Here is a 25,365-nt window from a genome sequence, read left to right as displayed (position 1 = left end):
CACTTATGTTCCATACACCTGTGTGAACTAAGCGTCTCTACTCATGGTTCAAAGGTCACCAGTTCAAGCCCACTGTCAGCGCATGTGGGGGCCCTTGAGCAAGGCCTGTGACCCCCAGCTCCCTATAGGTGCCACAACTGGTAGCTACCCTTCACAGTCAAGTTTGCTGTCATTCCCCACAGGGATCCTCAAAGTCTGTCTGCTGTTATTTATTACTGTCATGTTTTAAATAAACATGCTATTTGACTGTTTTGTGATCTTCATTTATAATAATTAGATGACACATATTTTGCGGTTTTGAATTCTTAGCATGTTTAACTGAAATTTTTAAGTTTTTACACATATGAAAGATAAATCATCTGAACAAAAGAAAGTTGGCACAACTTTTATTGTTTGTAATTCTTAGTATTTAAAACTAAAAATCTGATATTTTTTATACATATGAAAGATTCCCAGTCAAAATGTCATATTCACTGATTCAGCTAGAACACATTAGACATTTGTGGTTGTCGGTACAAGCAACAACTAAATGATCAGTTGTATTTGTGCACTTAAGGTGAAACCACCGCCAGCAAATGACACACAAAATGTACTCATCCCTGTACTCTGGATCAACCTTACATTTTGACGAGTAGCACAAGGCCCAGTTCTTAGTGTTTGTGTGATTTAGCTTTCACCCTTGCAAGGTAGAGTTTAGAGCTGGGCGGTATAACCAAAGGTTTACAGTATATCATGGTATTTTTCAAAGTTAGATCGGTTTGACGTTACACAACTGTTTTTTTTTTTTAAATATAATTTGAGTATGACTGGGCATTTACCACATTTTACAGGACACATTTTTGTTTTACGCTTTTGTATTGTTCCCACGTTAATGATGTTATTTTATTATTAGTCATTGCATTAATGATCACAGACGGCTAACATGTTTGTTGGCTAACTGCTTATAGATTTCCTTTTCTTAGAAGGAAAATGCATTGCCTGGTTTTTATTACAAAGGCTTTAATGGGCAAATTACCTCAGTACTTATGTAGTTTGCTGACATTATGCACCACATGAGTGGAATATATTACAAAATACACTGCTCAAAAAAATTTAAGGAACACTTTTTAATCAGTATAACATCAAGTCTACTAAACTTCTGGGATATTGATCTGGTCAGTTAAGTAGCAGAGGGGGTTGTTTCAGCTGCTTTTGTGTTAATGAAATTAACAACAGGTGCACTAGAGGTGCAACAATGAGACGACCCCCGAAACAGGAATGGGTTAGCAGGTGGAGGCCACTGGCATTTTTCCATCCTCATCTTTTCTGACTCTTTTTCACTACTTTTGCATTTGAGCTACGGTCAGTGTCACTACTGGCAGCATGAGGTGATACCTGGACCCTACAGAGGTTACACAGGTCTTAGTCCAACAAAACGCTGAGCATATTAGCTGTTCTTATAAAGAAAATAAAGTCATTATTAGGGCTGCAACTATCGATTATTTTAGTACTCGAGTATTCTTTCAATTATTCCATCGAGTAATCGGATAAGAAATACTTTTGTCTTATTAAATAGCAATATAATCTTAAATGCAAAATAAAATAATGTCAAATAAAATTACTGAAAAAAAGGTTTACATATGTCTTAAACTTAGGTATAAATTGGAACGGCCTTTACTCTCTGTGTTCTTGTACATTTGTAGTTGGCATAAAAATGTTCTGACAAGTTTGTATCACCTGGATGAGGTAGGAATGGTGTGTGCATGTTCATGTGTGTGTAAGTGAATGTAAGTGAGAGTGTGTGTGTTTAAGTGTGTTAGAGAATGGGTGTGTGTGTAAGCCTTTAAAGGAGCATGTGGCGGTTGGATAATTCAGTGTCTGAGTTTCACCAGCCCAAGGTTGTTGGGGGAAAGGGGTGGGTGGGTAATTTTTGTATTATATTTATATAATATTTCTATTATAATTATGTAATATTATTCATATCAATCTAAATATACAAAATAATATCACTAAAGCATTGAAATAGATCTAGTTGAGTACACCCCATGCTCCCCTTTAGACTCACCCCTGCATGCTGCAGTTATGACTGAGGAAAAGTGTAACGGTCAGCCTGCTGCAAGTTTCCAAATCTAAATACTGTGTCAAACTAAGCTAACAGTTTATCTGCATACAAACAGCTTCTACTTTAACTTGTATAGCTTCACTATAGCCTTGCTGCTGTGGAACACAGACGGCGGTGGATGGGGGCAGCTGAAAACATCGCTTTTCTTCACATTTCAGCTTGTTGAACAGCTGGTTTGATTAAGGACTCTCGCCAGCTCTTTGCCAGTAAAGGTTTAGTAGCGATTACAAGCACTACTGTTGTTTTCCTTCACTCCACCTGAGTTCACCATCTCTGTAACGGAACCGTCTCTTTGCTGTTAGTGTATAGACAGGCTCCAGCTCCATGTTAATTAAATTACGACAGCATCATTTTCACTGCTCTTATGTTATCAATGTTTTTATTTAGGAAAAATAGGGGCTGCTTCAGCTGAGTCTCGTTATACTTTTTTTATTCACACATATGCCCATAAATACATTTCTATCGCAGGTCTATTTTAACCACGAATGTGAGTGAAACGCTCTCGCTAATCTGGTGTTGGTTCCTCTATGTGGAGTGGATGCATAGACTGGGTGCTTTCTGTTGAGATGTTCAATCATTAACGTTGTGCTATTGTGGTAAGCTAATTCGATTTTACAATGGACACACTGTCATGCCCTGCTCGTCGGCTCCTCCTGTGTGCCACGCCCCCTGCTTGCCCACGTGTGTTTCCCGGATTGTACCCAGCTGTGTCTGCTTATTTTCAATCAGTCCTGTGTATTTCAGTCCGTGTCTTACCCGAGTCCTTTGTCCGTCATTGATGTCTGTTGCCGTCCTGTGTTCCCTACCCCCGATTTCCTGGTAATAAACCCCGTTCGTCCTGAAATCTGCCTGCCTACTTCCTGATTCCCCGCTTGCCCGCACGATCGCCGCTTACCTCCGCGACCGATCGTGACAGAATGACGGACCCTAAGAAGAAGCGGAGAAGGAGGAAGAAGCTCCCAGAAGAGCCGATCTGTCTGGGCGCCTGCTCGCTCTCCAGCCCTTGGCTCCCTCAGGAGGAGGAGCTCGTCCTGGGTCCCGACCTGGGACCGTACGGTCTGGGACCCTGCTCCCTGGCGAGGCTCTGGGCTCCGAGCGAGGATGAAGAGGACGAGCCCTTCGTCTTCCCGGACCCAGAGCCCCTCCCTGCGGAACAGCTACCGCCCCCCAAGCGGTGCGATAACCGGCCCGAGCGGCTGGCCAATGGGGGGGCCAGAGCGGTGCGGGAAGCCATCCCGCGAGTCCCCAACTTTCTTAAAGGGGCCCCGTCCATTTCACCCGCGGTCCTAGCTGACCGATACTTCACCCTCCAGGGGCTTTATTGGAGGGTGATGGGAGAACCGGCCCCACAGGCCACCCTGGAGGGGGAAAGACTCGCCGCACAGCTGGGGCAGGACTTCGCCGCCTTCTCTCCAGACTCCCCGTATTCCGACCTGGAGAGAATGGCTGAGGACCTTAGGAGGCTGATCAAGCTCCGGAGAGCACCGGCTTCAGCTTCTGAGCAGCGGCAGCCGACACCGTCACCCGCAGACCCCGCTCCCGTGCAGCCGCCTTCGCAGCCGCCTGCGCAGCTATCGCCTGCGCAGCTCCCCCTGCCTGCAGCTCCAGGGCAGGCGCCCCCACTGCAGCAGCCTGCAGCTCCCGGGCAGGCGCCCCCACTGCAGCAGCCTGCAGCTCCCGGGCAGGCGCCCCCACTGCAGCAGCCTGCAGCTCCCGGGTTCTCACCCCCACAGCCTCCAGTTCCTGACCGCGCTCCAGAGGCGCCCCCTCCGCCTGCAGCAGCTCCAGAGGCGCCCCCTCCGCCTGCAGCAGCTCCAGCTCCTGTCCCTTCTCCCCCAGTGACTCCTCTGCCCTCGCCCCGGCGCCATCGACCCCGACCTGGGGTCATCATGTCTGTGTCCCGTAAAGGGAGGGGACACAGACGCAGGGCTGGGGTCCCGCCCGCCCTGCCCCCTGGCTCGCCCTGCCTCGCCTGCGCTGGGGCTCGGTTGGCGCCTGCGGGTCCTGGCCCTCCGGGTCGGCTGTCGCCTGCGGGTCCCTCTCCGATGCCTCGTCAACCTGCCTCGCTCCCCCCTCCGGTGCCTGGTCCGTCGCCGGGGGGCTCCCCGACGGCGGCTCCTCGGTCGCCTGCGGGGCCCCCACCTTCGGCCCGTCGGAGGACGTCGCCGCCTGCGGCGGCTCCCCCCCTCGCCTTGCCTTTGCCCTGGCCCCTTCCAGCTCCCTCGTCCCCTTCCCTGGTGCTCCCTCCTGCTCCCTCCCTGGCCCCTCCGTGGGTCCCTCGCCCTGTCTCCTCTGCCCCTCCGTGGTCCCCTCCGGCTCCGGCCTCCCGGCCGTCTGCGGCCCCTCCGGCTGCCGCCCGTCGCCCGCTGGGGCTCCCACGGGCTCCCCTTTGTTCCCCCGCCTTCTCTCCTGCCCCGGTCCCGCCGGTGTTTGTCCCTCCTCCTGCCTCTGTCCCGCTGTCCTCTGTTTTTGGTCCCTTTGTTCTGCCCCGCTCCGCTCCTGGTTTCCCGTCGTTCCCTCCCGTCACTCCCGCTCCTTTTGTTCCTCCTGTTCCCTCTGTTTCTCCCTTCCTGATTTGTCTTTCTGCCTTCCCTGTCCTGTGTCGGCTCCTGTCTCACGTCCTGTCGCTTGCCCTGTTTTGTGCCTCGGTCCTGTTTCCCGTCTCTCGTTGATGGTTCTGTTTTTTTTTTGCTCCAGGTCCTGGTTCCCGTGTCCCGTCTGTCGCCTCCTCCCTGGCGCGCCCGGTGAAGCGCGCCTTTGGGGGGGGTTCTGTCATGCCCTGCTCGTCGGCTCCTCCTGTGTGCCACGCCCCCTGCTTACCCACGTGTGTTTCCCGGATTGTACCCAGCTGTGTCTGCTTATTTTCAATCAGTCCTGTGTATTTCAGTCCGTGTCTTACCCGAGTCCTTTGTCCGTCATTGATGTCTGTTGCCGTCCTGTGTTCCCTACCCCCGATTTCCTGGTAATAAACCCCGTTCGTCCTGAAATCTGCCTGCCTACTTCCTGATTCCCCGCTTGCCCGCACGATCGCCGCTTACCTCCGCGACCGATCGTGACACACACTGTACAGTATGTTAGCTTTTCTTTTGTTTGAAATGGTCCCAAACTTTAGACATTTTTCATCTTTTTCTCTGACTTTCCTCGCTATTTTCCCTGTCTTCCTCCATTGCGGCATCAAGACAAACCTGCTACATGCAAAGCAGCGTAAGCACACTGTGCGACGGTGATAATCCCCCGAGTGAAACACGCTGATCACTAAGCAGTACATAGTCATGCGTTTTACACGAAGCATCGAAGCAAAGAATTCGCATCGAGGATCTTTTGTAATCGAGTTATTCGAGTTACTCGATGAATCCTTGCAGCCCTAGTTAAATTATAACAACATTTTAAAATACGGTGGCAGAGTGATGAAGCGGTATTACCATATTAGGACACCTCAGTATGACAAGGCATCATCAGAATTTAACCCTCTGGGGTCTAGGGGTAGGGAACACACTTTCACTGACTGGGGTCATGGTCACATATTAGCTTTACAGAATTAGTAAATATAAGATTAGTAAATATAAATTCCAAATGCCAGTTGAATTAAATTTACCAGACTTTGACTATCATTCACAAGTATTTATGATTTTTAAATATGGATGATTTTTAAATGAATGGATATTTAAAATGTTTTTAGAATGTAAATTGTTGTTTACAGTAGTTAAACAATGCCATAAACTAAAATATTTATCTTACCTGTAGTGCCCCCTTGCTCCTTGCAGCTTCTGCAATAATTCTAGCATACGCGTCTTGGCGCTGGTCCTCTGTAAGGTAGGGCAGGACTTCAAGCCTTGGATCTACATCTGAGGCCACATAAAAAATCTTCATGGGCTTCATAGCAGTGACAATTTCTTCAGCAGCTGTTATGTCTGACTCGCTTAGTGTGCAGATCTCCTTCTCCGTCTTCCTCACTTCAGCTGAGAAGAGGGCGGCATGGATTGCTGACTGTAGTTCTAAAAAGTGCTCCAGTATGTCATGTGCACTATTTCACGTGGTAACAATGTTAGTGAGCAATGTGTTTTGAGGTAAGTTCAGCAACTTTTGTTTTTCACGGAGTACATGGCTGGCTGTAGTGCTGTGTTTGAAAAAACTGCTTATTCTAACCTTTCCCGGCAATCGAGTGACTGATGCTAGCTTTAGCGGACACTGTGAAGCTAAATTCAGTGTGTCAGCAAAGCATTTAAAATATGGCATATTGGCAAGCTGCGCTGCAATGGTCATGTTTGACTATGCTTTTTATGTCCCATACCTCCACTGCCCCTTTCAACAGCTTGGCGATGTTACCGGCAGTATGGTTCTAACGCAATGCCCTTGTCTGCAAAACACTGGAAATCAGTTGCCAGTCCTCATTAATGAGGTGCGACGTGATCGTAATGTAGGATTCAGTGGCTCACAAAGTCCAGCAATTGCACGTAATTGCCACTCTTTCTGCAGAGAGAAGAGTTATTTTTTTTTTTACAGCTTGCGTTACCTCCTCAACTTACCTCCGTCAGTTGTTTGCGAGTTGGGATCACATAGCACTGCTCCAGGGTGTTGACAATGTACCTGAAGCTGGTGTTTTCTGCCACGCTATAGGGGTGCGAATCCTGATAAATAAAAAACACTACCGATTCTGTAATTTTTTGAGCACGAGGCAAGGTGGATGGGAGTTTGCGATATCGAGCGTACTTTGTCTTTTTGTGTTGATAGGCTTCGGTTGTTGCCGTACTGTATCTGGAAGGTGCATGATCAAATGAGCTCGTAAATTGGTTGTGTTACCTGAAAATTTTACAGAAGCATGACACAGCGTGCAAATTGCATTTCCTTTATCCAAGTCCATACTACCTGGCTAATTTTTTAAACAGAAGTGTGCCCACACGTCGGCTTTATATGTTGAAGGGGCCGCTCTAATGACAACCGCTCGGTCTGCCATGTTTTGCGATTTCAATCTGCCAGAAATGCCAAGTGGTAATTCAAAATACCTAGCCGTACAGCGACATCTACAGCAGTTGAGATTGTAGCTGTAGGAAATCCCAAAACGTCCGGTTATATTTTCCATGATTCTCCCCCTTGAAGATATCGATTTTTGGAGTAAGAAATCGATGTAGTATATCATGAAAGGAAAATTCGGGATATATTGATGGATCAATTTTTTTTGCCCAGCCCTACTGTTGACCAGCTTGGCTCATTGATTTTTATGTGCAGCCGAGGAGCAAATATGTTTTGCCCTGTTTGTGTTTTTTTTTCCAGATCAGGTTCTGCCTCTGGGATTCTCACCATACCAGACCACCTAGTAGTATGACTGCTGCTGTCTCCCTCAGAATTTGATGTGTGCATAGTCATATCACAATTATCCGTGTTGTCCTGTTTTATAGTGACATTAGGGAGAACTTGGGACATATCATGCAACAGGGAGCCATGCATTTTTGAAAGTAATGAATCTGGGGCCGGATTCACTGAGTAATCATAAACTTTTGTTCATGGTTTTTTTTCTTCCGGATTTGCTCTCACTTCCTCTACGCCTTTTCCGCATTAATGATAGGCTGTACTCTGTTTTGTGGAGAAACGTAGCCCGGTACCCATTTCCACAGCCAGAATGTGGAAACACTTCCCTGTGCTAGGGCAGGAGCATGTTGTGCCGCTGGAGGTATTTTGCAGTACGTGGACTGATTTGTTTGATGGACTTTTAACTACGAACACTCCCAAAGATGAATTCAGACTCACCTTATTCGTCCTTGATTCGTCCAACAATGCTCTACAAGGGAATAAATGAAGGTATCTTAACATCCCACAGAGCAACAGTGACCCTCTGCTTTATACTGTAATTTTCAGTGGTGCAACGGATCAAAAAACTCACGGTTCGGATCGGATCACAGTTTTAAGTCACGGATTGGATCAATTTTCGGATCAGCGAAAAAAGACAAGACATATTTAACTCTCCATTTATTTATTTAAGTATTTTTTGCCCATTAAAAAACATTCAACTCAAGACTTATTCCACGCAATTATATAAAAACAAATTAAGGTGCAATATGGGGCATGATAATTATTTCAGCCACAACTTTAGACTATTCCTGTTAGGCTGGTTGCTGTAAATGTTATAATTTAACTACGGCTGCAAGGATTCATCGAGTAACTCGAATAACTCGATTACAAAAGATCCTCGATGCAAATTCTTTGCTTTGATGCTTTGTGTAATCCGCATGACTATGTACTGCTTAGTGATCAGCGTGTTTCACTCGGGGGATTATCACTGTCGCACAGTGTGCTTACGCTGCATTACGTGTAGCAGGTTTGATTTGATAGACATCATCCCCCTTTGGCTCCAGGGGGGGTTCATTGGGAATTAAACCTTTGTTGTTGTTCGGCATTAACAAGAATGGGCTCAATTTCGGACAGAGTAAACTCTGACTCTATTCGCATGAAAGACATAATTTCTCAGTTCGTTACCACAACTGTAAAATAGTAAAATTTAATTAATGGAGACTTGAAGTTTCCCAGACAGTTGCAATAACTCTCATGCCTGGTGGTGTAATTCACAAGCTCTGTGCATTAACTGTGCACATTGGCCCTCACTGGTGCCATGCAGCTGTATGCTAGGCTGTTTGTTTTCTTATTTGTTGATCATTCTGCTGTGTGTGTGACCCCATGCAGTATATTTGGTGGGGGGGGGGGGTGTAAGGATCGATATAATCTGGTTTATGTGTATGTTAATAGGATACTAAGCTGTTCTATTTTCCCTCTATACTACATTCACCAGCATGCTGGGCAGTTTGTACATTCCTGCTGTTCAAGATCTTTGTATTATTATTTTGGATGGACCAATTACAATGGAGGTCCAGTACTTGGAGAAGTGTCCATTTTGGCAGAGAAGAAAAACACCCAGTCTGACAGCAAAGACTTCTTGTCTTGTATGTACTTTTTTCTTTTGTTATTTTAATTGTAGTTTGTGGTTGCAATTGTGTGTACCTGGAGTGTTAGAAATTACCAGATGGTTTCTACATGCTGACTAGCAGGGGCCAGCGCCTTTTAAACTGATTCATCTTGTCGTTGCACCCACTGGAGGCACAGGAATTACCTGAGACGGGGAAACTGCTCCCTCATCGCGCTGCTGTGTGCCAAGTGTTTTGGCCATAACTGACCTCGCCATAGATTGTTCTGGAACTCTATTCAGCGGAAGCAGCAGCAGGACACTTGTTCTATGCTGCGGAAATGAGTGAAACCAAAATGAGTGAGTAACCTACACCTATACTGATACGCACACATATCTGTGGCATTGGCAAATCTGGGTTTTAAAGTGGATGCAGTGTAGTGTCTGCTGGATTCAGCTCCAGGAACATCACTGTGCACCAACGATGGGCCCCAACGACAAGCACTTGATTTAAACTTTTTTTTTCTGGTTGTTAATGTGAGTGATTCACCTGCTTATGTTAATATGTGAACTGTGGTATACACACGTATTTGGGAATAAGTGGCTATAAGACCAAGACCTACCCACTACTGAGACCATCCGACTGAAATCAGTGTGGGTGGGAGGGTGGGGTGCTGTAACACCCCCTTTTGCATTTTCGCCAATATCTTCTGAATTGTTAATTCTGGAGTCAAAATTCTTTTTTTTGGTGGCCATGCCCTACCAATGTGCCAGTGGGGCTGGTAAGTTCTGCCTACGAAGTATTTCAGCTGATTAGCAAAATTTCAAAAAACCTACTTTTGTGAGGTAGTCATACCTCTTCTAACCGACAATTGTGATGTCAGACCAGTCTGACCCCTGAGCTGGTTAATAATTGTTTAAAAAAACACGCTCAAACATAACTGTCATGCCCGGCTCGTCCGCTCCTCCTGTGTGCCACGCCCCCTGATTACCCACGTGTTTTGTCCCGATTGTACCCAGCTGTATCTAGTTCATTTGCTCAGTCCTGTGTATTTCAGTCCGTGTCTTACCCGAGTCCTTTGTCCGTCATTGATGTTTCCTGATGTCTGTTGCCGTCCAGTGTTCCCTGCCCCGGATATCCTTATTAAAACCCCGTTTTCCCGTATCCCGCTTGCCTGCCTGCTCCTTACCCGCACGATCGCCGCTCTGCTCGCGATCGCTGCCTTGTCTCCCGTGACAATAACCTTAATCAACAGCAGCAAAGGACACACATACAGTAGTCATTTTGAAATAATTAAAAAATAAAAATTACATCATTTTAAATCAGACTAACACTGTTTAGGGTATGGTTTCACAACTAAAAAATTGACCCAAACAATTTTGTTTAATACAGTACTACAGTCTTCATTAGGTATATGTTTTCTCCTTGTGCTCTGCATGCTCAGTGAATTGGGTTTAGTAATGTGTGGATTCATAGGAAAATTGAAAGGACCTCACATTTAATTCTTTGTTTATTCATTTATTTGTTGGGAAGGACGGGACAAGGAGGGCGAGTCTCCACAGCACATCGAGACTCACTTTGTCACTAATTTGCCACCACTCATTTTGTCTTTGTCTCTGTCTGTCAGTCTGTTCCGGTCTGTGTGCATTTCTGCATTTCTATGCCAAGACAGGACACAGAGACTTGGCACTTTTCTTCCCCATTCTGAAAAGGAAGAAAAAATACATTCATGAAGAACTCAAATCTATGAAAGCCACCTGTGTGGCGCCGTTAAGGAAGGACCACACTGGGAGAAAAACTGGTTGAATAATGGCCTGGCTGCTGGCTACAAATGCTATGTCGAGCAGTAATGTGGCATTAATGATGAGGGGTGGTGATTTACAGGGGCGGTTCCCCCTAAAACTGAAAAAGTTTTAGGAGATGCCTAGTGTTGGTGGTGAACTGTCTGCTTTTCTGTTTTATGGTGAACTGCCCCTTCATATATACTAGAGGGAGCCTCCGCAAGAACAGTGAGCTGGTTCAAAGCCCTGGCGGCAGCCTACTTGTATTTGATGAGCTAGTTGCCCTGGATCAGTTACGCCGTCCCATTTGTGATGTAACACACAAAGAGGAGCCACTTCCTTGGCTGAACTAGGGTAGCGCAAGCTAAATCCCTGGGATCCTTTAAATCCGAGCCAGATAAGATTATAACAACTCTGAGCTGTTAGTCGAGTTCTCCCCAAATGAGCTTGACAGGCTGAATGGCCTCCTCTCATTTGTAAATTTATTATGTTCTTATGCAGGTATAAAAATAACTAACCCATATGATAAAATGATTTTGTCTAATACAGGACTACAGTCTTCATTAGATATACAGTATGCTATCCCCTCGCACTTTGTATGGGCAGTGAATTGCCCCTACTCACGTGTGGTTTCATAATAAGAAAAATGAAAGTAATGAATACACAGATATATAAATTTATTTATATATATATATATATATATATATATATATATATATATATATATATATATATATATATATATATATTTGGAAGGAGGGGAGATTTCTTTATGGACGCAAAGGCTCATTTCACATTTTTCTTCTGCATTCTGAAATGGAAGAAAAAAAAAACATTCATGAAGAACGCAAACCTATAAAAGGTACTTGTGTGACACTTAAGGAAGGATCTGGCTAGGAGAAAAGCTGGCAGAGTGATTGCCTGGCTGCCGGCTGCAAATGCTATGTCGAGCAGTAATATGGCATTAATCAACAGATATGAGGTGAAGATTTAGGTGAAGAGGGAGCCTGGTGGGGACCTACTTGTGTCGGATGAGCCGGCCTCCCTGGATTGTTTGTGCCGTCACATTGGCCATGTGGCAAGTGAACAGGAGCCAGTTTCGGGGCTGGACTCGATAGGAGAACCTCATGAAAATCAGCGAGTTACAGGTAAGAGCTGGGGAGACAAAGATCATGCAGGGGTCAGAGGCCTGAAAGAAGAAGAGCAACCAGCTTAAAAACTTTAAAAAGTCCCTCTGGAGTCCCGAGTGATCCAGTGGACGCTCATATAGATGGAAGGTGAGCCCTCTGCCTCTTACCGAAGTTCATTCGACCACTGATTATTTCTGGGCTCTTCCTCATATCCATCACAGCGACTATGGGCAGACCCCAATTGATTACAGGTCCCCAGAAGTGCTGCAATCAAACAGAAACATATTCATGCATATTGGATTTTTTTAAACAAGTGCCTAAGGTGCATGCACCTCAAGTACTCCCAAAACTCCTTGCTCTTCAGCTGGTTGGTTGGCAGGTTTGTGAAAGAAAATGCCGACCGTTGCAATTGAATATGCATGCTTTTGTGTTTCATTGTGACTCTTTCAAACTGAAATGTGAAGGTGACATCACCCATTCTATAGAAAATCTTTCATCTACGAAACTTACTGGTTGGTGATGTCTGTTACTTCGAAAACATTTCCATTCTGCGACATCACAAAACTATTATGAAGTGGAACTTTTTTAAAAGTAGCAACACCGTCATTATTGTTAATGGAAAGTATATACAATATACAATCTAGCACAAAAAAACTCCCAAATTCCCAAAGAGCCCACTGCGTAATGTTTTTGTGATGTCACAGAATAGAAAATGGTTTTGTGAAGTCACAGAATGGAAAGGCATAGCAGACCTGCAACCCTGAAAATTAGATGGGTATTAAGTCAAGTATTTCTCCATTATGGGTTGGAACCGGGGCCTAACGCTGCATTCCTATTAAACTCGTAAATTCCGTATTCCTTGTCAGGAATTTCAACTGGAATGCCCCCAGAGCTCTGAATTCAAAAGGGCTGTACCCTTTATCAACAGACGTTAGTTTGGTACTGTGTATTAGCACTCATGTCTTATTTGTGACTCATTGAACTGGTTGTACACGCAGTACTGTCCAACTGCTATCTTATGCTCAGAACACTACGTAATGTGTTACCAACTGATATTGCTAACAGTGGCTGACAAATTACTGGGCTAGAATTGGGGCCTGTTTCATTAAGCAGGATTTCTTGCTTAAGTGGACAACGTGTCAGATTTAAGGTAGTCTGGGCTAAATATAAGTGAACAAAGACAAAGGCCATTTAAACTGGGGTGAATTAAATCTGACAATTTAGCTGGGTAAGCAAGGAGTCTTGCTTTTTGAAACGGATCCCTGGTATCGCTAAATGGCTTTCCAACTACCTATACTGGAACACTGTTATCTTGTGTTTGTGACGTCATTCCCAGCTCCCAGCGAGTTCTGACATCCCAGATAAAAGGAATGCAATCTAATTTTACGTGTCACAGCACTTACATGACACATAGTACTTGTGCTGATGACTATGTATTATGTCGCTTAGGGAGCAAGCTATGCAGAAACATAAATAGATGTCTAATAAAAATCTCAGTGCCAGCGGCATAGAATGTCTGTCTCAAATTTGGTACTCAAAACTGCCGAACTACTGTACTTGGATGTATGTCTCTTTATATATATTCACCAGTGCATATCTATGTATATGTATTATGTATATACAGTACTGTGCAAAAGTCTTAGGCACTCAAAAGAAATGTTTAGCGCTATTTTTCTGGGTAATAAGTGCACATTTTCTTAGAACAAAAAATATAATTTGACATAAGAACATATGAAAATTACGAGTAACACAATGAAAACTAGTATAAGTCTTCTGTTCTCCAAAAAGTTACTGATATCTACTTGGATAGCTAGATGAACACCACTTCAGTTCCCAAACTTCTCCTCAGTGGCACCCGAACCATTCTATAATTGGGTTATTTTAGCAGAGGTTTTGAAATGGCTAAGCTGACGCATTTTGCTAGATGTAACAGCATAGTTTTACACCAACAATTATTTGAACATAATTTTTTTTTTGGCTGCCTAAGACTTTTGAACAGTACTGTGTATAATCTACAGTTTACTTGTTTTATATCTCAGTTGCTGACATTGCTGCTGCTTTTTCTTGCCTTTAAGGTCCAACGACTATTCTGAGCTCCAAGGTTCATATGGGTGAAGAATGCAAATTCCTGCTTTGGTTACTGACTTATGAAATTGATGCCATGTTTTGTCGTTCCTTGTTCAGCTGCAAATCTGTTTGAGTGAGCTGGATGAAAGTCTGCTGACAATACAGCCTCCCCCTCAGGGCCTGATTTTGGCTGGCCTGGCAGACCTGAGTCGACCCGCTGACACCTTTTTACAGTAACATTTGTTGGTGCTTCTGACAGTTTCCAGCTGTTCAGAATCTGGAGGTGAGTAGGCCTCTGCTGCTGAAGCAGAAGGAACAGGAGGCAGCAGCGCAGTACTGAGCTCCAACCTTTCCATCTGGTCCCATAGACTAAAAGGATATCTGCCCACTTGACTCCACTCCCCTCCAACCCTGTCCAAATCCTTAACCGGAAAATATTTGTTTCATTGCTTAAACATTGGTCCTTAGTACACCCCTCTCCATGTGCAGACTCCAGGCACACAAGGTACTGCCAGGACCAAGACCAGGATGGGCTGCATGGGAGCCAGAGTAAAGCTGAACAGGGAGACCATTAAGGATGCCCAGGGAACAGAACAGACTGGACTTGGCCCAATTGTAGTTCCTTAGAGGCATCTTCCAGAACCTCAGACTAGGGCTGTGTCTGAATTTGGGAGCTGCAAACTTTGAAGGACACGGTCTATGAATGAGTAGCCTTGAGTCATGAAGCGTTTCTCCTTTTGCCTAGCCTGGACACACCTACTTTACCTCTGTGCAATGAGTCTTGGGATATGGTGGACTGTGAAGTATCCATCAGGTGGATCCTTCACGACTTGACAAAAGGAAGACCTGTTTCTACACTGCATTTGAAGGAAGCGTCGAAATAGGACTGCTTTGTCACACCACTGTGACACACACGGACTTCAAATGCAGTCTTCAAAGGATTCACTCCCTGAATTTGGACACAGCCTAGGCACTTACCGTTCGACCATGAACTACTGGGGAGGCACTTACAGCGATAACTTGCCAACAACAGCTGTTTTTATTATTAAAAGTTTCATCGCACTGATAAATTTCACCTTTCCTCCCATTATTGACAAAAGTTGCAGGAGCTGTAGCAAACTAGAAAGATTATGAAGAAACCCAAACTTTAATCACACAAAATAGTCCAATTCCACCTTTCTTCCTTTTATTGAAAAGGCGTAAAAGCAAACTAGAAAGATTCTGAAGAAACTGATCATAATGTAACCAATCCAAAACTAATCACTGCTCCATGATAGTATTAGGCTTAGGTGCATTAATGGTTGCTGTCACCTTCTCATCTGTAGGGTGCAGACCCTTTTTGTCAATCTGATGGTTTATGTTTGCAATGGTGCTTTCCAGAAATTCGCATTTCGAAAGCTTTACTGCAATGCCGTACCTTTCCAGGCAAGTGAGGACTTCATCTAGTTTTTGTACATGTTCTTGCTTTGTGCTGGCAGTGATCAGGATATCGTCAAAAAAATAACATGTGATGTGATCCAGTCCCTGAAGTATCTGGTGCTTCTGCTGCACTAGCTCCAGTTTGCCCTGGCTGCAGTGGCATCACCGCCTTCTGCCCACTGTAGGGTGCCCGCCCCTCGCTGGGCCTCGCCGCCTTCTCTGCCGTCACCTCCTCTTCCCGGCCACTGACTGAAAAGACGGCACAATTAGGGCCATGAGCCCCACAGCATCAACTTCTCGCTGCACTGCTCCAACTGATGCATTCCCACCGTGATTTCACGAGCAAATTTCTCTATTGTAATTGGTTCATCCAAAATAGTAATAATTAAAAAAACACTCAAATGGCAGGAATGTACACGCTACACAGCATGCTGGTAAATGTATACAGGAAAAAACAGGACAGGACTTTAAGTATATTTACAAACAAATATTTAACTTAAGTAGAAAGGCCACTTTTACTAGAGCACATTTGCTTGTTTACTTCTGCTTCTACTGCATCATTACCAGAATTTGTTTACTATATAAGGGTTAAAAACATCAACTTTTATTGATTTATGCAAACACATTTGACTGCCACATAAAACTAGTTTTTGTGGTAAATAAGACGACAGGGTTGCAATCTTTGGTCAGCTGGCTGGTGTGAGATTGTCAATTTGAGACAAGTCTGCACTCACATTTACATGTATGTAAGATTTATTACAGTACCATGTAAATGGTCTGTAGGGTTTGATGTAGCTAATCTTTGGTTTGTAATGGAATAATATAGATTAGCTGTAGGACTTCTTGCTTGAGCATGAGGGTCTGACTGCGTGTAATGCCAGGCGCATAAGAATTGGCAATCTTGAGATAACTGTCCTACACAGCTATTTAATGCTGGTTTGGAGAGTGCATAAAATCAGAACAGAGTGCATAAAATCTTGCAGCCCATGTACTAAAGACAAACTGGAATTTAGAGTTTGCTTCTTGTGTAGTCCGAATTATAGGGTTCCTGGGTCTGGACAGCCCTCCTGCTGCAGTGTGCAGGGGATGGGTAAATGAATGTAATTTACTGGGGCACCATCCAGCCCAGCCCCTTCTAGGAATAATAAAACAGCGTATTATACCTCCTCACAGCTGTCTTGTACGCCATACGTGCCCAGAGCTGATCCTTCTGCTTTCGGAAGCCCTCTCCTGAACCTGATGCCGGTTCTTCCTGACTATTAGTCCTCGAATCTCCAATTTATTATTTGTATGCCCTCAGTTGCGGAGGATTGCGAACACCTGTCAGGTTCGCTCTTGTGTGGGGGGGTGTTACGTGCCGTAAGGTTAGGGGAGGGATTGTCCTGCAGATCCTGATCGTTGCCCAGCTCCCTTCGACTCCGCCTCCCGGACCTGGCCACGCCCCAACCTTCGACGCTGCTTCCGCATCGAGTGTTGAAAAAGCCGTGGCGGGAAATTAGCGGGAGCTCTGCTCACTGTTGGTTGTTATTGGATTGCTTGTGTGTTGATTAATTGTGTATGACAGATTTCTGGTTTTCTGGTCTTGACTCTCGCTTTGCCCCTTCGGTACCTTTGCCTTTGGTTTTGATTGTTTACTGGTTTTGATCTCTTGCCTTCCTCCTGACTACTCTCTTTGCCTCGCCCCTTTGGTTACTGTGTTTCGGCTTTGGTGTGTTCTGTATGTTCATTTCTGTTAAGTGCGTAGGGAGTGACTGCTATTTTGTTTTGCGTACGTGTGGCTTATTCTGTGTTTTGGTTAGGGAGTTAGGCTTAGTCTGTGTCATTTCCTTTTCTCATCTTTTCGTTTTGTTTAGAATTAGTTTAGTTGGGGACGTGCTCGGTAGTGCTGTTTTGTTTATTGTTTTGGCTGTGTCACTCCCGAAGTCTGTGGCCCTATTGTTTGTGAAAGTCTTTGTGAATAAACATATAAAAATACAAAAAAAGATCCCTTTGTGTCCCGTGTTCCCTTCTCCCATCCCCTGGTTGTCTCGTTTTCCCCTCTCCTTTCCCTTTACCTTTCTGACGGTCCTCAACCCTAGACTGAGGATCGTAACAGAAATTGCTGTTTGGGCAGCACTTAGCCCAAAGCCCAGGGGAAGGTCTCAGAACCATTTTGCAATTCTTGCTCCTCCATAATACGAATAATTTCAAAATCCATTCGCTGGCTGACCTCCGAGAGTTTCACCACGTATCCAACACACTGATGATGGAGGACATCACTTTAACGCTCTGGGGTCTAAGGGTAGGGAACATACTTTCACTGACTGGGGCATGATCACACATTCCATTCAATATCATAAACTTAATTCATGGCAAATAAATAATTTCTTATAAATTTGTTTTGGCATTACGCTCATCTTTATTTTAATGTACTTTGTAAATATGGCAGATTTATTTGAAGTTTGTAATTTGCCATCAAAGTATAGAAATTGCAAAATGTAGTTTAGAACACTTGCGGAAACATTATAAAAGTACATAGTAATCAATGGTGGAAGTTTGTTTTGATCTCAGATATCTGATCACCAAAGTCTTGGCTACATGAAGATGACTAAATGGTGTAGTTGCAACATTCAGTTGGATAAATAAATAAGAAAAACCTAACTCGTGTCACTATTTCTGGGCGCCTTTCATTGAATATGTAGCAACTTTCATGTGTGCGCATGAGCCATTCACGCCTGGGCACACCCCCACCTTTTTATGGCGCTGATGGGGATGTATCTGGATCGCGTTTCACCATTGTGTTGTTCATCAAATTACCATGCAGTTGCGATTTGAATACGCGGAAATGCGCTATTTAAAATGTGAATAGTGATCTTCAGGTGAGAGCAGCACTACACGCCCCGGATTGAGGCAAAACGAAGAAAGGTGACATGGTTTACTTTTTTGCTGAATTTAACCTAATTTTGAAAACTTTAATACTTCCAACAATTGACGTTTTGAAAAGAATACAGTTTACTGATTTAGTCAGCGTTTTTTTCATGTTTTCAACACTAGCAAGATATGTGGCATCGCCGATGATGCCGTCGACTCCAGAGGAATAAATGAGCATGACGTTTTTCTGCATGCAGTAAATTAAGCAAGTGATTTCTTTTGGGACAACTATGGCACTACAGGAAAAGAATCAAAATTAAAAAAAAACTCAACATATGAGGGAGGGCATACGAAACCATATACTATGTTTTGTCCTTCGGTCACCCCCCGGTAACCTTGGGGTATCCATGGACAGCTGAGTCACTGGGTACCTTCAAATGGCGACTAGAAATCTTTTGGAAGTACTTGGATTAGCACTTCCAGGATGATACTTTTATTATTTAAAAAATAATAATTAACCATACTACTTGTGGGGCAGCATAGTGGTGTAGTGGTTAGCACTGTTGCCTGGCACCTCTGGGTCCCAGGTTCAAGTCTCCGCCTGGGTCACATGTGCGGAGTTTGCATGTTCTCCCCATGTTGTCGTGGGATTTCGTCCGGGTACTCCGGTCTCCCCCACAGTCCAAAGACATGCTGAGGCTAATTGGAGTCGCTAAATTGCCCATAGGAGTGCATGTGTGAGTGACTGGTGTGTGAGTGTGCCCTGCGATTGGCTGGCCCCCCATCCTGGGTTGTTCCCTGCCTTGTGCCCATTGGCTCCGGACCCCCCGCGACCCAGAAGGATAAGCGGTTTGGAAAATGGATGGATGTATTACTTGCCAACAGAGTTTTTTAGAGTGATAGTCTTCTTAGCCAGGTTCTGTTGAACCAGTATCACAATGTATTCACTGATGAGAATTCTAAGCACTTATGTAAGTCGCTCTGGCTAAGGGCGTCTGCCAAATTCTATAAATGTAAGAACGCAGTCGTTTCATGCTGCTTGATAATGTGTGGGGGACCCCAGGATCTCAGGGATTCCTCTTCCTGGTCCCTGCTGCTGTAGTCTACTCTGGATGGACCTGCTGTCTCCTGTTGACTGAGGCTCATCTTCTAGGCGGCCCACCACCTGAAGAGCGATCTGATGTCTCCGCTGGGGGCGCACTAACAGAGCATTAGCCAGCTTGTATTCTTCTACATAATCAACATTCAAGCTACATTTAAGCTGAAAAACACAATTTATTCAACACGGTTAGGGTTATGAGTCTGCTCTTCCTCATGATGAAACTACTTTTACTCACCGAACAATGTGAGTAATGTAGCCTGAGGTAGGGTAGGTAAGTTACCTGGAGCCAGCTAACCAGTTAGCATTCCCTGATTCACAGGTCGTGATTAAAAGTAATGTAGCGCTGGCGGGATTTGTATGTCCCAGCATGCTCGTGGGCAATGTACTGTACATAGACCTGTTTGTAACTGTTATAGTTAACAGTTATTATTTCCCATCGTGGCATCTGTGTTTGCTTGTGACTTACGTGAATCCTGTTCGATCCTCTTGTTATTAGTGTTGTATGAATGTGATGAGGCTGACTCTGGCATCTTCGATATTTTGGAAGAAGTCATCCATCTTATTAACGTCAGAGGAAGCAAAAGTTTCAAATTAGTGGGATGCCCTTCATATGTAGTGCCAGTACAAATACTGCAGAGCTACTTGCTTGCAGGGGGTACCTATTTGTGACATTCCAACCCTATTCGGGGTTACTGAGGGCACAATTCAACCCCGAATGATAAGTCACGTTAACATGTTAACATGCTAGCTGGACATCTGTCTAATAATCATAAAATGCATAACACTGGCTAGATAGCTTATATTTTTAGGAATCAATAAAATATGGCATTGTGCTGTTCTAAATGGAATCAGACCTATTCAGCAACCTTGGGATTGAAGAGCTGGATGAAGAGAACTTGTGCTTGAGGTCCTCAGCTGCCAACCACATACCGGATATACAGTAAAGTGATGATTCGTCACCTTAACGCTCAAGGCATATGTCACAGAGTAACAGAAACTATCAGGCTTGCCTACATGCGAGGCAAGTTAAAGTTATGTGAGGTACATGTGATTGCTGTTGTACATGGTGCAATTTGGAAGAGTATTGTTCGATGTGTTTGCTGAAGGCATAGTTCAGTCGTGTACTACCACTTGCCACGAGAGCCAAAATGCTGCTGGTTTTCATTACAAACGCTGTCTGCAGTAGGTGATTTCATTGATCAGCACCTCCAGTCTAGATAAAGTTGAGCGAATCAGTGAAATCACCTGGTTCACTGTAGTTGGAATGAAAATCTGCAGCCTCTTAGCCTTCCACGGCAAATGATTAGAGACCCCTTGAATAGTTAGTCTATTAAAGATATGTGACCCGTACTGGCAAAATGAGTCGGAATGCGCACAGGCTAATTATGAGCTAGAGTCAAAAATGTCAAAGATTTTTTTTTGACAATTTTCATCCAAATTGAGATTTTCCCAAAAATGAGTCCATTAAGTCATCATCTATCGATCCCAATAATCAAAATAGCAAATAAATACCTTGAACCATCATAATTTGAATGTTTTGTACGGGCTTTGTCTTCAGAAATTAGTCCTTTATCTTAAATTTTCTTAGCAAATCCTTTTTCTCCACTCACTCGCGGCATGACTGGGAATCCCCCCACCGATTGTTTGGTATCACCGTGAAGCGAGGCTCACCTACTTCCTAAAAATTTGCATAGAATTTCCAATGACATCACTCTGAACCAATAGAACTCGGTTTTATAAAGCCCTGTTGATGTAAACAACTTCTAACGGATGTAACTCGGTCATTTTTTGTCCAATTTCAACAGACCAAACTCCATTTTGAAAATGTCCTCATTGTGACTCATATGTATGTATATTTAGTAGATATTTATGTAAATGTTTTTGTGTTTTGTGTCTATTGCTAAAGGAAGCCATGTGTCACGTGGGTCCTCAAGGTGTTGAGATGCATACTCTAGGCTTGCAGACTTTGAGACGCAAGTGATACTTTGTACCAGTGCATAACAGTTTATGGCATATACATGGTAACCACAAACTGATACGGTACAATATTTGAATGATATGCAATTTAAAGTAACATGCAACTAGGGCTGGGCGACAAAACGATAGAGATAATGATTGCAAAATAAAATTTCCTCGATTGAAAAATAGATATAGTCGATATAAAGTCGATAGCGACACTTGCTATCACAGACTGGACGATTAAACAAATAAAGCAGCACAACATTACAATAACTAACGACAAGTAAACCACTAACTTACGTGTATTATTAGAGCATTCGTGTAATTTATTTAAACTTTATTTTACCAGGTAAATTAACTGAAAACCAGTTCTCATTGCTTTACGTGCTTTTCGGGAGAAATAACAGAAGGAACTTCCTGGGATACATACGTCATGTGTGTGACTAAACTCTTCAGCCAATAAGGGCAAAGCTGTGTCGTTACGGAGGCAGTTCCAGTTTGTGCAGCCGGCTGAGAGGTGCTTGTTAAAACGTCACCATGTCACATGGTACAAAAACCTCGCGAGAGCAAGACGACTTAAGACATATCGTGCAGCGCACCATGACGACACAACAGTGCCGTTATTGGCTAATTTTAGAGAAAAAAAATCATAGCAAGTAAACAAAGGGTTAAAATTGAATGAAAGTTGCTATGTCCTATACTGCTCAGGTAGTAGTATAATTTGCATCCATTTGGGGGTCATAAGCTCCCATTGTCTAGAAGCTATTGAAAAAAATCTATTTACCCATTTTTTACTTTTACAACGATCATATAAAATGCAATAAAGTGTTAAAAATGAGTAAAATTCACTGTGTCCTGTGTATGTCAGGTAGTTGTAGAATATGCACCCATTTTGGAGTTACTGGATCCCATTGCATTGAAGTTATTGCAAGTAATCAGTATTTTATTATTCTGACAGTAATTCGATGATGGTTCCTAAGTCAGCGGTGCCTGAGCGTCTCCGAGGCTGTGGAATTGATCTGGCCGTCTTTCGACCGCCTTATGCTGGCTAGTGTGAGTGAAACACTGCCGCTAAATGTGGAGAGTGTGGATCTGAATATCCAGCCAAAAACAGATTTCACCTCGGTGCTGACGAGAGTATCCAGAGTATTGAGTATTGTGTGGCTGCACAAAGTTGAACGGAGAAAACTGATGAATAAAGCTACGTCAGCGCCCAGATACATGGACATACCTGTAGTAAGATACGTAAGTACTTTGAATTTAAATGTTAATTTGCCAAGATGGCGAGTAGCATATTAGCTAGTTAGTTATTGTGTAACTGGTGTGTTCACTAATTAACTTAACATTATCATTGCAGGCCTGTTGCTGGTAAAACCTGCACTAATTTGCTCCCTATGTGATCAGAAATTATTGCAGCTTAAACCTTGTTTCATTCCGCTTAATACTTGAAATATCAATTGGAAGCTATGAGAAAACTGCTTTTCTTTGTACTTTTTGTTGTTTTTGTGATATTTTTAGTTGAGTTTTAAAAATTTGCATTCAAGATTTTCCCCATATAAGAACATGAATACACACCAATGACAGCTTTACAGAGGAGCATGTCTCCAAAGGCCTCCTTCTGGCCAGACCCCTGCCAGCACAACTGTTGGGCCAGTGGGGTTGAGAGGACATGGCCCAGAACTTGCCAAGTGTTGGATGTGGAGTCTGTTCCACCATTAGTAGACACAAATGTAAGCTAAATATGGACATTTATAACATAAATAAAGGTAGAAATAACAGAAATAACACAGAAAATATTAAAATGGTGTGGAAGTAAAATTGGACATTGGTAGCCCGGGAGAGGAAGCATTTTGGGTCTATTATGTCTTAGGCCTTAGGTAAGAAGAGATTGCTTTGAATACTGCGTGACCTCGCTTCGTGATAGCGGTCTGAGGTTAGTTCCACAGACACTGAAAAGAGATCAGACCATGGAGAGACAGACAGCAGAGCAAAGGCGAGGAGAAACCACCTGCAGGAAGAGATTCCAGGCTACCCCAACTGGTGCACAAAGAGTTATAGCTTTATAAAATAGTTGCAGTAGACAATATATAATATGTTGCACGGTAGTGCAAATGTTTAAGTAGTTGTTACATTAATCATACTAATCATATGTTAACCATGTATTTGCAGTGATTCAATGACAATATGTCAATGTATTAATCATTAATCAATGGAACACCCAAACATTAATAGTGATTCATTGTCATATCATCCATCCATCCATCCATTTTCCAAACCGCTTATCCTATTGGGTCGCGGGGGGTCCGGAGCCTATCCCGGAAGCAATGGGCACGAGGCAGGGAACAACCCAGGATGGGGGGCCAGCCCATCGCAGGGCACACTCACACACCAGTCACTCACACATGCACACCTATGGGCAATTTAGCGACTCCAATTAGCCTCAGCATGTTTTTAGACTGTGGGGGGAAACCGGAGTACCCGGAGGAAACCCCACGACGACATGGGGAGAACATGCAAACTCCACACACATGTGACCCAGGCGGAGACTCGAACCCGGGTCCCAGAGGTGTGAGGCAACAGTGCTAACCACTGCAGCACCATGCCGCCCCGTGTCATATCATCAATATCTATATACATATCTCAAGTAGAATCTGGAAGCCGAGACAGATTCCGGTAAAATCTGCAAAATGTGTGGATTTTACCTTGCTACCAAGGTGAACCAGTAGAGCAGGAGAATTGTGCTTGTTATACGTTTGAGCTCAGTTTGTTGGTGTTGATTGGTCCGGATTTAGAAGTCTTTATTGGGAATTGGGAGTTATGGTTTATCAACTGGTTGCTCTTTGTACTCCAGGTGACCTGGTACTGAGTGCCAGAGTGTGACGGGAACGCATTGCTGGAATAAAATACATTTTCTTTACTCACCAAACTGAGAGGTCCAAACTTTCATTCTAAGTGTCTCAGTTATCAGAGCAGTTGATTTATAATTTTTCTACCATAATGGAAAATGTTATAATGGTGAGTTTTTTGAACATTCAATGTTTTTGCAAACTTACAATACCATTCCAATGAAACAAGCTTGGTCTTCAGCAAGTTTTCTTGTATGTTCTCCGCATGTTTGTGAGAGGTAAATTAATGGCTTCTGGCAATATGGCCAATATATAGGAGCTATTAGTGAGATAGAGGAGCATCTGCTAGAAAATGGCCATCTCTTCCGTCAGGTACTCCAAGGTGGTGATGATGTCCTGATCTGTTGATGTTAACAAGGTAAGTAATATGTATTCAGTTTGTTGTAAAGTACTACTAGTTAAATTTAACATTATTTTAGCTTTGTCATTGTTAAAGTGACTGATGTTAAGATAAAAAATATATATATTGTATTACTGTAGTTTTTTAGTGTTAGTAATTCAGATACATGGATATGCATATGTGTCTTGTCCTACAGACACTGCATAGACAGATATTCTAATGGGCGAGCAGCTTATCATTAAGGAATTCATGGAAGTAAATTAATGGCAAAACTCGTTGATGCAGAAAAGCACATTGAATTGCACTACTTATATATAAATGCATTGCATTTGATAATGTGTGACTATTTGCGGGCTGGAATTTAATGTGGGTGTACATTTAAACATTGAATATTACCTGTTACTCGGTGATTTTCATGAGGTTCTCATACCGAGTCCAGCCCCGAAACTGGCTTCTGTTCACTTGCCACATGGCCAATGTGACGGCACAAGTGATCCAGGGAGGCCGGCTCATCCGACACACGTAGGTCCCCACCAGGCTCCTTCTAGAATATTTAAATCTCCACCCCTCATCTGTTGATTAATGCCATATTACTGCTCGACATATCATTTGCAGCCGGCAGCCAGGCAATCACTCTGCCAGCTTTTCTCCTAGTCAGATCCTTCCTTAATAGTGTCACACAAGTACCTTTTATAGGTTTGTGTTCTTCATGAATGTTTTTTTTCTTCCATTTCAGAATGCAGAACAAAAATGCGAAATGAGCCTTTGCATGCAGTAGATCAGAGCACAGACGGGTTCGTGCAGATAAAGGCAAATT

At 43.7% G+C, this 25,365-nt stretch overlaps 1 protein-coding gene across 2 annotated transcripts in view; it reads left to right on the top strand.

Moving 5' to 3' along the window:
- LOC125720922 (mitochondrial pyruvate carrier 1-like) overlaps nucleotides 1–25,365 on the top strand; it is a 304,295-nt gene that overhangs the window by 1,455 nt on the left and 277,475 nt on the right. The window lies entirely within an intron of this gene.

This window comes from Brienomyrus brachyistius, unplaced genomic scaffold, assembly GCF_023856365.1.
Source record: "Brienomyrus brachyistius isolate T26 unplaced genomic scaffold, BBRACH_0.4 scaffold27, whole genome shotgun sequence".
In the NCBI taxonomy this organism is placed as follows: Eukaryota; Metazoa; Chordata; class Actinopteri; order Osteoglossiformes; family Mormyridae; genus Brienomyrus; species Brienomyrus brachyistius.
This window is presented reverse-complemented; position numbering and strand designations above follow the sequence as displayed.